Here is a 16,032-nt window from a genome sequence, read left to right as displayed (position 1 = left end):
AACTGTTAACAGAACCACCCACTGTACTTTAAAAAACTGTTCCTGAATGCATTTGTAGCACCACTCCTCTCACCCAGCCAGAAACCTCGGTCCGCCTTCACCCCCAGGTGGCAACAGAGAGCAAAGACTGCAGCGGCCGCCCGCAGCATTCCCCTTCCACCGCGGCAGCGCTATGATACAAGCACCTCCGCACATGGCATCCAAGGCAGGTTTTGTTTTAATTAAAGACTGACAATTTTGAATACTAGACTGCAGCTGAAACAGCAGGCCCTCCACATTTTTTTTCCATATTTTCCTTGGGCAAGTCAAGACGGTGTTTTCATTTCAAAAGCACCCACACAGTGAGAAGGGACAGTAAAGACCAAACCATCCCTGCAAATATCCTCACGCTGGTACAGCACACGGCAGCCCAAGGTGGTTCTCATCTGAATGAGGATTCAAGGCAACCTCAATAAAGAGATCAATAAACAGTCAGACCGCATGCAACACCACACTTTCAGGTTAGCATTTTTTTTTCCGTTCAGATTTTGCATCTGATTTTTTCAGTGTGTTGAACAGCTTCCTCAGATCAATTTTCCTCTTTAACCTCAGTACAGCAGTGCAGCCAAACACCCCTACAGAGACCTCTTAAGTCTATTCACATAGACATAAACTTCAATATCCCTGCAGCAAAAGTAAAATAAGCTAGTAGCTTGCTCACAAACAAGCCAGGCACTTGTTTGTATTTTTTTCATGATAGAAAAAGCACACCAGAATGGTGGGTAGTGGTGGTCCCACTACATGATCCAAGAAGCCCAAAACACTTCTAGTTAATAGAAGAAAAAAGTCAGACTACTACTCACAAAATGAAAACTGAGGGAGGAAGACCTAGACCTCCAGGGAAACCCCTTTATTTGGTCTAGCTACTGGTTCTTTGTAGTTCAGTAGTGATGTGTTCTAAAAGACAGACTTTGGAAAGCTTTTTTCCATCTATAAAACACAGTACTTCATAGATGCAGAGCGAAAAAGTTTTGGTTCAAAGTAACTTATTAATAAGATAACCATCCTTGGACTAACAGCTTACACAAGTGTTTAAGAGCTACGAAACTTCTCACTACTCAATTATCTATTTACTCTTCCTTTCAACCTGAACCTCCATGCTTCCCACAGGTATCACTGCAAAATCTATTTCAGAATGAACTCCAGCACATGCGAACCGGATCATCTCCAAATCCAAACACACCCTAATCAGTAAGAGCACAATGGTGACACAGAAGGCGTAACTATTATTTTCAGTTATACATAAGCAAAGTGTGAGGTTCACACTTTTCCCTTCCTTAAACCTACGCTCTATTCAACTACAAAGACATCATAATATGTGAATACTCTAGGAGACCACTTGATTTACTCTCATCTTCCTATTTCAGAAGCCCAGACCATTGCTTAATGCACAGCAGACATAAAATAGAAGTCATCAACACTAATGCCTGATTTAAAAAAAACCCAAGCATTAAAATTGAGCATTAAAAATATCACTTTAGCATTCACACTAATCACATGCCTTTACAGTCTATCAAGTTTAGTTACAATCTTAATACATTTAATTGGAATACCATACCTCTATGAAATATAGCTCATTTTTGGTTCCAACGTTATCAAATTATCCTTCTCAGCATGTTTTTTCCTTTTTTTGTTCTAGAACCTACACAAAGGTAACACAGCCAAAACAACACACTCAAAGGTCTAAATCAAGCCAGCCGTGATGCCTGCCAATCTGTCAGTAGTCTTGTGTGCTATTTTTAACAGAAGATAAAAGATTCCTAACAGAGAAGTTGATGCATCTCTAATTTTCTGAGAAGGGAAGTCAGCTTCTGTCCTGTGATGTGCCACACACTTCACTGCTCTGTAAACACCAACTTCAACACACAAAATAATTGATCATAAATAATGTGACATTACTATTCAACTGGAAGCACGTACAGCTGGTCACAAGTAGCTGAAGTTAGGGCATTTTTTTCTTGATAGGTAAAACTGTGAGCATATTAGAAAATTAGCTGTGGCATTGCACTGGCACTCAAAGACCAGCAATGGCTACCCTGCATCTCAACCATAAAGTCTGTGTTAATGACTTTAATGTCATTCTTATCAGTACTGTTCATCACCAATGCCATTTCTATATCACCCTGTACCAGCAGCTGAACAGCTTTAAATCATGTTACACCTGTGCAAGTTCCTACATGGACAAAATGCAGCTTACGAAGCCTTCTCACCCACCCGCCTGCAGCTTAAAAATCAATTCCTAAATGAATTAAAGGACAATGTTCTTTCATACTTTTTTCAAAGTAGTAATTTACTTTTTTTCGTAGTTGAGAAGTCCTAGCAACATCAGTATGTTCCAAATTTGTGAGGTCGTTAGCATTACTGCTTAGCAGAAACGTATCAGTCGTTCAAAGTCAAGCTATACCTCAATGAATATGATGGCCTCCAAGCCAGCACACATTTTCACAAAAACTAGATTCAGTTTAGAACTGCGTTATTCTAGCTTTAAGCATTAAAGTTCTTTTCCAGTACACAGCTGCTGAACAGCAAACTCTGAGAAATTCTTAAGCTACATATAAACACTGGGATACTACAGTAAACAAACTAAGTGCACACTTTAACTATAAAATTGAAGTGTATCCAACACGCTCTGTTGTACTGGCTGGCTGCAGCTCCCAATACAACTACTCGTGCGTTTGAATGATCATCCACCATAAAGTATTTAGCAGAACTGTGAGCAAAATGCTTCCACTTGAGATGTTCAAAAATTTTTAAGGGCTATTTTGAGGTGCCCACAGGAAATTACAGAAATTGAGTGGGTAAGGAGGAAGCTGTCATGGATGCCTTTCCAGATTCATGCTAACTCTTCACACAGCATCTCTGAACTCCTGTCAAACTACTTTACTGATGACAAACTCATGACAACAATGGAGATAAGCATGTGCTTGGAATTGCACATGCAGATGCACCTCTGTTTTAATGCTTCTCATGCTACACTGACACGGTTAAAGAGAGGAAAACAGAGGAAGCCACAGTAAAGAGGTAGTTACAGGTACAGACCATTATCCAGGCTAGATTCACTTGCTGTGGTGGTGTTTTTAAATTTATCAGTGAGTTGACCAGTGAAGCACAGCAAGAACACAGAACTGAGATGGCTGGCAACAATGCCAAAGCAGAGGCTGCATCCTATAAACCGGTCCCCAGTGTGGAGAAGCAGGTCGTCACTACACCCTCAAAGTGTACTACTTCCCAGTGCTACCAGTCATCAGATAAGAAACTTGGGTTTTATCAGATTAAATGCTGGGACTACTTTTGCAGGGCTGACAGGGATCACAAAGAACAGAGGTGCTCTCTGCATTGCAATTTTCCCCCTCATACAGCAAATTACTGAGAATCTCAGTGGATTCAACTCCAACCTGTACCGGGTTACAACAGACACAGGCCGGCTCATTCTCCCCTCCAGGAAGATCAGAATACTACAGCCAGGAAGGAGCACTGCTCCACAGCCTGGAAAATTCTTTATTCTAAACATGAAGTTCCCCAGGAGTCCAGCTGTATTCTAGTCAGCCATGCACACAGTAAAGCCATCAGCTCTTGCACTTCTATGGGCGGAGTCAGGATTCCTCCTGCCATCTCAGGAGACCGGGGTTAACATAGTGTGTACCTCCCTGCCTTATTAATATTTTTAATAAACATTTAGTCAGAGAATAAATATCCTGAGTTACCTTAGATGCAGAATACCAGTGGTATCTGCTTTTCAGCATTCACAGGTAGAAACCCTGATGAAGATGCCAGATGCATCTTCAAAGGCAATTCATGATGTGCATGATGTACTTAGATGAATATCATCTGCTACAGCAAAGGGGCCTTGAGGGGATGAGCAACAGGAAGGAGAAGAACTTTTTAATACCATTGGTAGCCCGGGGGTGTACCACCACAGGACACCCAAGCAATTAGGAAACAGGGTCAAGGACACGAGATGCTTCCCATCAGAAGCAACAATACAGGCACTCATTGTGAGCAATAACTATTGTGTAGCCAAGTGGTGCATCTTTGCCCTCATAAAAGCGATGTAATTTGCAGGCTGAACTGTACCTCAGTGCAATTTTTCCTCAGTGGACTTGTACAAGTGAATTTACTGATACCAAAATAAAGTGCCTCCTGAGGCAAAATAATTAACTAAGTCAGATTCCACAGCATATCTAGTGTCAAGAAAGCCACTGGCAGACTTGAGTGCTCCACAGATAAATTACCCCTTACACTAATCCTGATTCAGTAGCAGTATCACTTGCTAAGGGTTTAATTCTTCATTATATGGGCAGGCAGTGACAAATTACCACAGGTTCTTGTCTCCAAAGTACTTTCCCTGCAACCTGTGCACTCAAACATTGTGGCTGAAAAAACACCCTCTTCCCTGCAAAAATTCACTCCAAACACACTCGAGGACACACTGTAAGAAGATTCACCAAGCCCGGGACCTCTGTGACACCCCGGCCAGTGGCAGGGCAGGACACAGCGCCTACACAAGCTGGGACGCAGGGAGTTCATCAGGCAGGGACCTGCTGACCCCACGGCACTGAGCAGAAGGCTGCTGCAGGGGCCGAGCGCCGATGCAGCTCTGGAAAGCCAGGAAATAGGCTGATATTTGCAGATTACTCAAAGCAGAATAGTCAGGCATGTAGCGATAGGAACCTTTAGTTCTGGAAAGCAGAGCTATTTCTGTCTCAGAGAAGATTACAGTTTACAAACTTAAGATGCTAAGTAATTTGGTTTCTTTAAACAAAAAAAAAAAACAACAAAAAAGGGCACTGGCAAGTTTAGCTTATTCCCATGTAAAATATGACAGGAAGGGAAAAAAAAAAAAAAAAAAAAAGAAAAAGAAACTAGAGTATTACCCAAATGTAAATATGTCCCTCCCCACAACAAAGCATTGCTATTTTTGTGCCAAATACAAAGATTAAAGGGACTGCAGAAAGAACAGTCTGTCTGACTGGATTCTTAAGATCTACTGAATAAAGAATTATTTAAGCAGGAATTTCACTTTGTATCAAAAAATCAGTTATTCAGAACTGAAATAAGTGTTTACCTATACTTATCAACCCAGTTTTTCAACTAATGCAGTAAGATCTCACAAGTGATCAACACACAGCAGCAGAAAGTGAGAGGAGGTTTCACATAGCTTTTGTGTGATCATCCCTACTAGTGATCACACAGGTGGCTAAACATAAGGAATGCTAAATGCAGTTCTTTACTAATTATAGGAAAAAGACACCAAAATAAACTCCAGACCTGTTTCAAGGGAGCTGTACTGGTAACTCACACACATTCAGGCTTCAGTCCACAAAACCTTTATATGCTAAAGGCACTTGTGCAAAGTCACCCACTTGTCCTCTGCAACTGCTGAGAGCATACGCAGGCTCTGCTGCCTCAACAGCACTGGACGATGGGGTTCTGGCCCTGAAGCTGAGCTCCAGCAGCATACACAGACTAACACTTTATATACTGAGGATGTGCCAAAAAAGATTTTGATAAAACGTTTCCTCATTTAGTGACACTAATCAAGACTTCGGCAGCTTTGTCCTCTCATTTATATCTCCCCAAAGCCATGAATAGGGAAGAAAACCAGAGAGGTTTTGTTTCTAACAGCCTGAAGTGAATGGATTCAACATATTCAAGAACAGTTCAAAAACACTTTGACACAGTGGACGAAGCCTTACATAAAGCAAAATCTCTGCCTGCACAACAGCCATTTAAAACAATTAATGCTATACTGTAGTTACATACCTTCATATACAAAAAGTATTATAGCTGGAATTTTATGTAATGTATTTACTACGGTAGAGCTGTTTGAGGACATCACACACACTCAGCTCTCTGCTGAGGAAAGCTAAAACATTTAATGCCTTTTTTTACTGTACCTTGGCCCTATGTTGTTTCTCCTCTGCTTCTCAAAGAGACCTTACCAGCTAGTCATTCTCCCAAGAATTTTTTGTTCTGATTTGTAGCATCAGTAAACAAAGACAACAAAGCAAGGAGCTTTTATATTGGTCAACTAATACTTAAATCCAAGCAGAGAGAGGCATAAGTTGAAATAACAGTATATAAGGGCTGTAATTGTGCTATTGTGTACCTTGCTCTTTCTCTCTAACCTCTCAAACCTCTTCAGTGCATCTCCTTCCCTTCTGTATCTTTAATGTGTATTTTTGAGGGCGGTGTTAGTTGCAGAACATCTTAAGGCATTACAGTAAAGCAAGAGAGTAACAGTTAATTTTTAAAATCAGAAAACAAGCTCGGTAATCCTAACGGCACCTCTTCCTTAAGATTTTTACATTTTCATTTTCTAAGGCAGAGCTGCTCATCGCTGTGATTTGCAACCCCCCGGTGCAGGTACGGAGAGCTCTCCCACATTGGGGCCGGTCTCCCCAAGAAGAAAACAGGAAGCAGCCTGGGTGTGACCTCGCTGGCTGAGGTCAGCGCTATTGTTGCACTTCTGCACATTTTGGAAATGTTTTAAAGTGATATGTCTCCATTATAGCTTTGGTACAAAAACAGGAAATAATCAACCAACGCCTCTCAAGAGGAAGGGCATTAGCAGAACTTACTTGAAACACCCATTTCTATACCAGATGCCATCCCAATTTTAAGGAACCGAAGAATGCATGTGCTCCAAATTGCATGTAGGGCTGGAAAGGAAAGGTCAGAAAAGTGACCCACAAGCAAACAGCAGATCGGTGGGATATGAAAGCAGCCTTGCCTCTTCGTGTGCCAACGTGCCCCATGCAGTTACATCACGATACCACCCCACCCACCCTGTGGCAGAAGCAGTTTCAAGCCAACAATATTGCTCCTTCCTTCCTCTGCCAAAACACCTTGCACCCCTAGACATCATATAGAAATACATGCCATTTTATACACAAACAGCTACTTAGCTTGTGATGTTAACAGAACTTTGAAATAAGGCCCAACACATAAAAATGTTTGTCTTTACCGCAATAACCACTTGGGAGTTATTAACACAGGTAATTTGAGTCAGACAAATATAAATACATGTTCGCCTTCAGACTTCAGCATCGTATCAACTTTTAGTGTTTTTCACTAACAGAGGAGAGCAGAGGAAGCGGCAGACGGAGCGCGCCTTGCAGCAGCGCTGCTGGGTGAGAAGTCGGTGCCGATCCACCAGTGCTGCCGACACCGCGCACGCACAGCTTGCGGACATGCGAGCACACCCACCCGGCAATCGCTCTGAACAGATCACAACACGTCTCTGCGTTTGATGACTGCTTCGATTATGATTTCCACGGAAGACAAACAGACCAGCAAATACAGACCTTGTTAACAGCAGTCACAAAATAGACAAGGGAAATAACAGTTTAGATATTAGAATGAAATAATGCTTACCAAGCTTACTAGTAAAAGTATTACTTTAGACTTCACCTCTTCTTTACACTCTAAGTTGACAGTTCACTAGACCAGCATCTTAAGCTCAGAGATACGAGAGTTTATTTCTAAAACCCAACTTAAAGTCTAAGCCAAAGCACCTTCATAAAACACATGCAGAAAGCCCCTACTCTTCTTTGCCCACACACACTCAATTCCAGAAAAAAACCAAGAAATTCAGTGTTAAGCACAAGGCTGAAAAAAGCACAGGAAGGAAGGAATTTTTAAAAGTCATGAATATTTCACAGTCCAAAAGAGTGATTTTTCCCAAAAATAACATTCTGGCATCCTATATTCGTTATGCTCATTTTCAGGTCAAAGTGTTTTGGTACATAAGCACAGATTTATTTTTATCACACTCCCTGAAAACAGAACTTGATGTGAAATTCAAATTATGTTGTCTTTAGTGACTATAATAAGGATTCTCCAGTGAAAACTTGGTTCATTGACCACAGGACACTCCATCACTGAACAAATTATTACTGGTTTTGCAATTCAAAATGTAAAAGAGGCGGCAAGAAAGATCTTCATGAAGCAAAAAGATATAACCCTAAGTAACGAGACAGAGAGAGATGGTTCCAGTTCGATTTCTTCCTTGGGGACAGACAGGTGGACGGACGCACGCACGCACACACTGGGTGAGCTGATGCACTACTTTCTTTGCCCCTTCAAATACCCAGCTATACCCAGAAGCTATTCTAACAAGTTTTGCTATTACGAGCATACTTTAGAGTGACAATTCAAAGTAATCTTGAAAGACCACTTACATTTAAATCCATCTCTTAATAGTTTAATTTTGGATTTTTTCTTTAAGGGGCTAGTACGTTGCTATTTACTGACGTAGCATAGCACCCCCACACCTGGTAGGGTCAAGCAGTGTTATACATATAAAATCTGGTCTGGCACCTACAGGCACAAAAGATTACTTAAGCAGCCTCTTGTTTCTGCAAGCATGCAGACTGCACAGTATTCATAAAAGACACTAAGTATACAGCAAATGTTATGTTTAAAGTCAGCGGAGGAGACAGGCATTAAAAGAAACTAATACTGTCTACAGGAAAAGTGCCTCAGTTCAACTAAGATGACTATTCACTTGGCTGAAATAATTTCTGGCTGACAGTTTTTGAAAGTGGAGCATTCTTACGCACTTCAGGAGCAGAAAGCCCAGCAGTACCAGTTACACATATACATTGCATCTTTTCAAATGTATCACCAGCTTGAGGGGAAAAAAAAATGCTTTTGATCTATACATACTCTTCAGCACCCTTCCCTCCTCCTCACCATTCAGCACCACACACATACTCCCTTGGTACCAAAGTTACAGGGAGGCATTATGCAGTTCACATAATTATGCAGCTGTAACATTTAGCACACAGCTGTACTCTTTCATAAGAAAACAAGGGAATATAAATATTTGCTTTTTTATACTGATGATCCAAAGATCAGATAAAACTATCGCCCTCAGGTCTGATTTTAATTTTGCTTTTGGTTCACAAGATATTTCTGGTCAATTATTTGTCATTCTAAGATACAAAAATTAAGTCCTCTTCCAGACTAGTGTCCATCTAACTTTTTCTAATATTTTTTGAGATGTATATTATCACAGGCTTTTAAAAATAAAAACAAAATATCAAAACCCTCATTTTACAGAGAGCCACTGAATGATTAGAAATTCCATACTGAAAAGCGAAAACTCTTAAGTACTGTTTTTCACCCCTACTAATGCAAGTATGGGATTAAGACTACATAGGCTGTGTAACATCTTCAGGTACCACTTGTGGTAAGATTGATATATCTGATCCATACTCTTTTGAATTGCTTGTGATGTTTCTCCTGCAGCATTGCCTGTTTTCAAACAGTCATTTGGCAAAAAAGAAACCACACTGAGTATTTAAGGAAGATGTTACGTTAAAGCACTATGTATCACTGTGCTTCTATCTTCACACTCACAGGGTTCTCAACATAAAGACTGTCTTTATAGTAGGAGCATTTTTAACATACTGATTATATCTAGCAAAATACTTTCAGGCAAGATAAAAACATTTCTTATAAAAAACCCTATCTAGATAAAGCTGGCTTTATTTAAAAGGAAGTTGTAAATTAAATTTGTGATTCATTATTTTTCACGCCTTTACAATGCATTAAAAACCAAATATATTTGTAGAGTTCATAGCCTAGCCCCACCCATGCCAAAAAGATATGCAGGTCACATATACAGAGTATAGTGGCCAAAAGTCAGAAATTATAAAAATGACCCTAGATTAAGTTTCCAACAGAAGAGGATGAAAGAGAAACAAAATGCTGAAGGAAAGAAGTACAATATGCCCACTAGCAGCAGACTTCCCTGAAGTGTCTTTTTTTTTAATTATTTATTAATAGCAGAATTCCCCTGTGGAGACAAAGCCTAAGGTTATAGGCAAGAATTTATTTGCCAGACACCGTGGCCACAAGAGAGCCCATGGCTCCACAACCAGCTTTGCTGAAGGTTATCTTTCCAATCCACAGAAACTTCAGTTCTTGCAAATACTTCCTACATCTCTCAAAGTAAGCTGGGTCAACAGCAGCCTAGCTAAGTATGTCATTTCTGCTTCTAGCCTTCACCAAAGAGCAGACATTGCTCTCATGAAGAGCAGCCATTGCTCTCACGAGTCTTAGTTTTAACATTTGGGATGTACAAACTACCATTTTGGAGTTCTTCTTAGCAATTGCAACTGAAGGATTAGTAAAAATCGTTAAATATTCTAATAACTCCTGCTTCCAGAAGCTAAGTGCAAAGCAAAACGGTATCTGACTCAATGAAAAGGCAAACATTAGCCATACGAATGAAACTGTCAGGCAATTTAACTGTTTGCTCAGGATGTTGGTCTTTCAGCTGTCATCTTGTCAAAGTTACCAGGAAGGTCTACGATTCAGGGCCAAAAGGTTTCTGTACAGACTGAGAACAGAAAATTGCTCAAGCTTCCGAGGCAACACAAGGAAAAGTTAATTTTCTTCATTTCATCCCTTTCAAAAGTGCATGTTTGGCTTTTGATGCCCACCTATTTGCATTTGTCATAAACTATAACAGGTGAGAGGAAAAAAATAAAACTCCTTAATGATTTACTGTGTCCAGCCACCTGACCTTCCCAAGTAGCTGCTTTTTCCTAAGGGCTGGGGAACAGAAACACTGTGCTAACATTGTTACAAATCACATTTATAGCACTTTTACTTTGGACTTGTACTACACTTTTATCCTGCCATACAAAAAAAATATAAAAATCCAGCTCCCTTGTTTGGGTTGCTTTAAGATAAAAGAGGTGTTTCCCCCTTTCTGTTGTGTATCTTAAAGATTAAGGTTGTGTCTGTAGCCCCCAAAACAGTAGTTTTACTCCTTGGCCACCTCATTCTCCACACACAGGATTTTTTTTTAGATACCTTGTATCCAAACTGCTAGAAAGAGCAACCACAATGGAGAAGTTTCTTGCCCTGCAGGTGTCAGTAAGATTAAAAAGAGGCATTTTAAATCCTATAAAACACTGCAACACCTCCCTGTGGAACACTGCTTTTCTCCCCTAAAAGATTGTCAGGGACACCCAACATCCCTGCTCTGTCCTTCCTACTGATCCACTGGAAAGAAAATGGTACTAACACCATTTTTAGTTTCTTGAATTCCGGGGCATCTGGACTTCATGTCTTCTTGGAAACGTTGCTGTGCCATTTTTTGAACTCTTCCTATTGTACCTATGTTGAAAATGCTACAAAACTTCATCAGTTCTTCTCCTTCCTTTCCTTCCCATCACTAACGTGCACATGTGCAGGAAAGGACTTCAGTTTGCATTCTCACATCTCAACACAAGATAAACACATTTGTTTAAGCCTATTTATAATTTTAGTGGGGGGAAAGGTTTTAAAGAAGAAGTCTACCCAAAACCTAACATACCAGACTGATTAATTTTTCAGTATTACATTGCACTGTCAAAATTAAGTCAAATCACTGAAACTGATCAAAGTCAATAGATACACACTGAGGCTCTAAATTTACAGCATGTTAAATCAGATTTTGACAAGCATAGCATCCATATATGCAATGTGAATATTTATTTCAGCTCAACAACAACTAAGCTCCATTTAAATCAAGAATCTGAAGGAAAGAAAACAACTTCCTTTTCCAAACTAGGGATAAAATTCTTCTACATGAACAAGCTCTTAAAGCAATCAGTCATGACAGAAAGGGTCACCAAAAAAATACTCTGATCAAATATTTCTTTTAATCAGATCAATTTCAAATACCACGTTTAAACAACGGATCGTGAATAAGCATCTTGAATTTTAATGCAAGACTCTAAATGTGTACAAATATTACATAAATTGCATTTTAATATATAGATAGAAAATTACAAGTGCAACTTACATTATAATTACTACAGTAAAATAAATATATATATATATAGGGCAGCAAAAAAAATAATACAAACATTAACCCAACAAGAATCAAATCATCAAGTTATCTTGAAACTGCCTGGGTGCTCTTTGCTAGACTAGATGCTGACCACTTGGAACTAGTAACTGCATTATGAAAACAAACCAAACAGTCCCACAGTTTCCCACCGCCAACTGCAAGTAGGTTATTTGTTCTTGTCGAAGATGCCAAGCCAGTCATCATTGAGAGCAGCTCCAGGATCTTCAATCTCATTTAAGAAACACATTAAATCCTGGGATTGATTTGATCGTTTTATTTTGTACCCCTCCCCCCCATTTGAAAATTAAAATCTTGTAATTTTAATCTTAACATTACTCAGCTCTTTTAATGTTTCAAAACAGTGGGATTCACAATGACTCAACCACTTGGCTTATGCTGAGAATCCATATGATTAATATTTGTCTGTAACATAAGAAGGAGGGGAAAACTACAGCTTCTGCAAATTGGCAAACCTATTTTGCCTCTAAACAGCCAATTTTATGTAATAGGTGGAACTTGAAAATGCCTTTTGCTCTACATTACAGTCAGGCACTTCTATCTCTCCCCTTCTTCCCAGCTTTCAGAAGTCCTTTCAGAAGGGAAGAGACTGCAAGAGTTATAGTAACTGAATCAGAATTTGTTTTACTGTATGTCAGCATTTCACATACTTTTGGAAGCTGAGACATCTTAACGGAAATGAAACTGTCTTCACTGAATAGTGTAACTATTTGCTAGTCAATATCCATCTATATTTGTTTTAATACTGTTTTTTATAAACCTTCAGCTCAGTTCTCATTATGGCATTTCCTCACATGAACTACAGCAATTCATAATAATCAGAACATCAAGCATCACTGACGGCATCCAAGCTGACATCCATTCAAAACATTAAGAAGTTCATCTCTTGCTCTTTTGTTTCAGGCTCTCTGCAAAGATGGACTGTTTCATTGTTCACTCGCTGCTGAATACATTAACACAATCCTAAACAGTACAGATTTTTTTAAATTAAAGCTGTACCTTTATATAGCACTGTCTCATGTCATCTAGAAAGCTTTATGAAGGTCTCTGCCCTAGCATCAGATATCAAACCACAACCTCAAGAGAACAGCACACGTTCATGTTTTTCGTGATCATTCGCTTTAGTCCTGTTTAGCATCTTTCACATAAATTCTATTACAAAACACCAGGTTGCAAAACAGAGAGGTTTCATACAAGAACAAAATAATAAACAACTAAATTTAATTACACACTTCAGAAGATGAAATAAGTGACAGTTCTGCATCCAACCAGAAAAAGAGAAAAATTTTGGTGGAACTTAAAAAATATTTTCTTGATTAGCAATACTATGCATACTTTCTAAACAGCAAGTTCCAGGCACTTGGGAACTGCATTATTCTGAGCACTGATATTCCCAGACAGTGTTAAGCACAAAACACAATCACTGCATTATCACTGTCCCCAAGTATTTACATTCCATGAGCAAGCACTGCACATCAACTCAAGAGATTTTTAATTTCTTACTAGTTCGGTGAGACTTTTTAAAGTGGTTCCTGAGATTAAAAAAAATAGATCATGTGACCCTGTCGTCTTCAGTGACACAACAGTCTTTATTTATGACTCTGGCAGAGAAGACAGTAACTGAGGAAGATTTACAATGCACTGCATATTGTGGGGTTTTTTTTATTATTTCTTATTTCACCTTCAAAATCTTACATTCACAAATTTTGTGGCATTTTTAAAAGCTGCATAATGGTCTAGGAGAGAACTGCATTCAAAAATATCTGCAAGATTTTCAAGTCCCAGGTTTTTGTTTAGAAACTGTTCGGAAAATTAAAATACTTGGACAAATTAAAGACTAGGTGTATTAGGACTCAACTAAGCAACATGAAGATACAGTTGAAACTTTCATTATTCAACATAAATGTAACAGAACATTGTTGGCTGTGAATATCATCTATTTCAGACTTAAACGAGCTGAGCAGTCTATCAAGACCAACTTTTCAAGCACTCGGGAAAGGGCTAAACAAAAGAGAGCACCAGCGATTTGCTGTGCCACTTCAACGATACAGAATACAGGAAAAGACACCCCTGTAACCTGAAACTCAAATTTTTCATGATTAACAGATGAAAGATATTATTATTTGTAATTATTATTATAGCCTTGGTTTGCAACATATTAAATCTGTATAACTCACCTACACTACCCACTGTAAAAACTGCTAATTTTAAAGAAATAATACATAATTCAATATTGCCTATATTTTGCCATATTAAACACACAGTGAGACATAGCCATCTATTTATGATCTCCCTCTTTTACCTAGCCCCCTTCCTCCAAGATAAAATCAGTCTGTTCTTTGGAAGCACAATTTAACTTCACCACAGCTATCATGCTTAAGAATCACAAACAAACATTGCAAAAACCCACTGACTATTTTCCACCCCATTAAAAGACTTCAGGATTGACAGGGTTTGTCATGTGGTTTGTTCCATTTTAATTTGTTGATATAGTTATTATTCCTGTCAACAATTACTTCAGACTTTCCCCAACTTCAACCAGTAATTAACCTACTGTATCTGTCACTTAATTATCAGATTAGTGACCATCTTTTACATCACTTCCAGTATTTCTAGTAGAAGTTGGAGAGCAGCTTTCGGTTTTCCGCTGCACACTCAAATGACTTTGCAGGCGCATATCCCCTGGTATTCCCACTACTCTGCACAAGAACGACCAAAAATCTCTGGATCCTCTATTTATACTTAGGGGAGTGTATGACATTCTGGAAAGCACATCAAATGCTCTTGCGGTTAACTCCGCAGGTGAAGCACAGCAACCCCTACAAACCAGAATGAGCCTGTGCTGACAACTGCGAAAGAGGAAAAGCACCCAGCTATCACCAGGGAAGCCCTTCTCACCCAGCAGTTGCTCTGATCTCTCAGTTCCGATTCTCAGTACAGAACAGACAGAACATTTTTCAAAGCAGAAACCAAACTAGAACACAGAACTCCACTGAATACAAAAACCCCACCAGACTCAGAAAATTACAGCTTTAATCTCTCCCAGTGCTTTTCTGGTGGGTTTTAGAGGTTGGTTACCTGTATCCTCTCTCCAGACCATTCTGTCATTCTTTTCCCTTCCTTTCCTAATCCTCTCTACCTAGCAGAGAGCAACTACTATTTTGTTGTTTCAGAAACTGATTATATCAAATTAAGCTCTAAGCCATTGTTTTCCTCAACCTTTGAGACTTACCATGCTCCTAGTTCATAACTGAAAAACAGCCTAGAAAATCATGTATTTTCCAAGCTACAATAATCAGTCTACTAAAAGACAACCTGTCTATTCCCAAACAGTACAACTTAACAGGAGGTAACTGATCGGAGGCTTAGTGTGCTTTAGCTCAGATAACCTTACAGCATAAACAGGACTTGTCTGCCAGACATAAGCAATTTAGATGCTTTTCACAATTTCCAACAGAGACTAAACAAAAAATTAAAGCTGATAACCTCAGCAATAAGTGCAAATAAAATAAAACATATTTTGCAGGGGAAAAAAAGATCTGGATGTAAAAACCAGCAATACCTACGAACTACAAAACAAACAGCATCTAATGACTTTGCACTTTTCCTAAAGACGGGAGTACCTTGAGATTCACTCTTGTCACAACAAGCACGCAAGACGCACCAGCCACAGCCCCTTGCCACCAGACAAATTTATTGGAACCCAAACAAGTTCTAGGCAGGTACAGAAATAAAAGGGAGAAGAGCTTCCCTACAAACTCCAGGAACCTGGAAACTGCCTGTTGCTGCCCGCCGTAGGGCCTCTCCCATGCGAACCACTGGGCTAGCTGCCCGCCGGGGTGGCTCCGCGCCCCCCGCGCTGCCGAGCCCGTTGCTGGCCCCGCCGGCTCCGGCCCCGCCGCCCGCCGCACCGGGGAGGTCCCCGCCGGGGGAGAAGGGCACGGCGGCCCCAGGGCGACCTCGCCGCGACCCGCACCCACAGCCGCTCCCGCAACAGCGGGGCTGGCGGCACGGCGGGCTCAGCGCCGCCGGCTCCCGCTCCTCGCCCCCCTGCCTGGGGAAGCGCCGGCGGGACGCGCCTCTCCCGCCCTTCCGCTCCCCGGCACCACCTCCGGGGAGCC

General features: G+C 40.2%; 1 protein-coding gene across 5 annotated transcripts in view; it reads right to left on the bottom strand.

Annotated features, from left to right (window-relative positions):
• GNB4 (G protein subunit beta 4) overlaps window positions 1–16,032 on the bottom strand; it is a 78,058-nt gene that overhangs the window by 15,918 nt on the left and 46,108 nt on the right. Inside the window, exon 1 of one of the 5 annotated variants that reach the window (XM_055817518.1) lies at window positions 1,598–1,751. The exons of the other annotated variants lie outside the window; for them this stretch is intronic. The gene's annotated coding sequence lies outside the window, so the exon portion shown is untranslated. Of the gene's footprint in view, window positions 1–1,597; window positions 1,752–16,032 lie in introns of those variants that run through there. 5 annotated transcript variants of the gene reach the window in all.

Source organism: Falco peregrinus, chromosome 12 (genome assembly GCF_023634155.1).
Source record: "Falco peregrinus isolate bFalPer1 chromosome 12, bFalPer1.pri, whole genome shotgun sequence".
Classification (NCBI taxonomy): Eukaryota; Metazoa; Chordata; class Aves; order Falconiformes; family Falconidae; genus Falco; species Falco peregrinus.
Note: the sequence above shows the minus strand (reverse complement) of the source record. Positions and strands in the feature narration are given on the sequence as shown.